We start from the raw sequence: 2,207 nt of genomic DNA, 5'->3' as shown, positions 1-2,207 counted from the left end.
TAACAAAAAATGACCAACCTTGTTTATGTAGAACCTTTGAGTAAAAAAATTTCTTACATTGGCTTGGAAGAACATAGGGCTCATCTTCAACTAGCTTAAATGACCTTGTATTAATCATTGTAAATACATTATCATGTTGAATAACCATTCTATTTGGATCATTTTGATTTAATCGTAACCTATACCTAATGATGAATAGAACTACTTTGAAGGAGTTAAAGTCGCACTCAATTATATCATCCAAGATGCCATAGTATTGATTTTGAGATTGTTGAAGATGCATGTCATTTCTAGATGATATATTGGTGACCTTGAAAACTGTAGTTATCCTAGAATCACAAGTTTTCTTTGTGTCATCCAACTTTTTTATGCAAAATTTGTGGCCATGATAGTACATAGCATTGTGGTGCTTGACCTATAATTTTTGAAGCATGTGTAAATTATTTGTATCATGAGTTGATAAAAAAAATATGTCAAGTTATGATTATTAATAAATTTCTACATATCTCTCCACCTCTTAAACACTATAGTAGATCAACTACCATCTGCGTAACATTGGAATCTCCATTACGATGAGCTTCTGTAACCAATTGAGAAACACCTTCCCATGTTAATCAGCAACCATTTCATTGACATCATTTAATCCATAACATCATCCAATCAAGATTGTTCACAATTTACAAATGTATTGCATCCCACTCTCGACCACCTGTATAAAAATAAATACACCAATTATAAATAACTTATATCAAATATTTATAAGAATTAATAAACAACAATAACATCTTAGATTTACCTCTCAGTTTCCTCGATCTACCTTTTCCCATCAAGTACTCCCCTTCAAATTTGTTAATTGAGTTGGGATCCCAAATACGAGCTGCATGGATCTTTGTTGCAAACTAAGGAAGATATTCACTAATGTACACCATGGTCTGGTATACTATATATCCCTCCACCATAGAACCCTCGGGATGTTCTCTATCTTGAACCAAGCCTTTAAAAAAATTTAAGTGCCTCTCAACCATGCACATTGACCTGGTTGGTATAGGTCCAAACAATTCAATCTCCTCAACATGATGTATGAGGTAGTGTTCTTATGCAATGAAGAAACTTGGAGGTAGACACTTTTTCATTTCACACATAAGAAGAGGAATTTTTCTCTTTTAATATTTTATATCCTCTTTATTGATTTCTTTAGATGAAAACCACCTCATGTATTTTTCAAGATCACATATAACATGTTTGACATTGTTGGCAAAGTGGTGTGGGAGAGATAGAGGTAGAACATACTACAATATTTGTAAAATGATCTTGTTAATATTTTTATAAAAGAATGCAATTAAAACTAGCAGTATACAAATATATAGTGAATACAAAATAACATGAATAACCTTAATAAATGTATACCAATCGTGTGTTTTTAACCTTGGCCCAAATTAACTTTTCTTTGATATGAGATTGTTTATGTTCCTAGAAAATCCTATGGGAAATCATTTTTTTTTATGACCTCTTTTATATCATTGCTCTGCTGCTATGAAAATAACCTACTAAGGGCACTTGTATCAATCTAGTCTCCATTCTTATTTGATCGAATGCCATTTTTCTTTGCATGGTTGGATTCTTCAATGTCACTACAAGTTTTGACAATTTGGTCTTTGGCATGCCTTCCATCCAAGATTTTCCATAATGTCTCTATTACATTCTTTCCAATATGCATAGGATAAAACAAATGCATAATTGGGAGTTTCTCATAGTATGAAAATCTAGTAAATTGTGTAGGATAAATTTTTAGTCCTTTTGGAAGTTGGTCATTGATGCCTTGACGACCTTCACAAACATCAATTACATCATCAGTAAACAAAACACAATATCAAAATATAAATTTGAAACAAAAACCATCAGATGGAATGATATTACCTCAACAATTTATTTTATTGTATGCCAACTTCCATAGGTGAGGTGTCATTCTGTATGGCTTTGATGTAGTCTCTTCTTTCCCATTGAAAAGATGTTTTATGGTAATTCGGTACTTATGATTTCTATGCAGACAGTGTCTATTCTCATCAAACACCTACTTTCTTAAACTTTTTGAATAACAAGATTTTTTCTTTGGACCACAAACTGGATATCCAAATTTTCCCTTTGTCTAAAGACCTACAAGATCATGTATAATTGGATTAAATGTGTTACCTTTGTGTTATCACTAT

This window comes from Cupressus sempervirens, chromosome 5 (assembly GCF_028749045.1).
Source record: "Cupressus sempervirens isolate cs-2001-9-10 chromosome 5, ASM2874904v1, whole genome shotgun sequence".
Lineage (NCBI taxonomy): Eukaryota > Viridiplantae > Streptophyta > Pinopsida > Cupressales > Cupressaceae > Cupressus > Cupressus sempervirens.
This window is presented reverse-complemented; position numbering follows the sequence as displayed.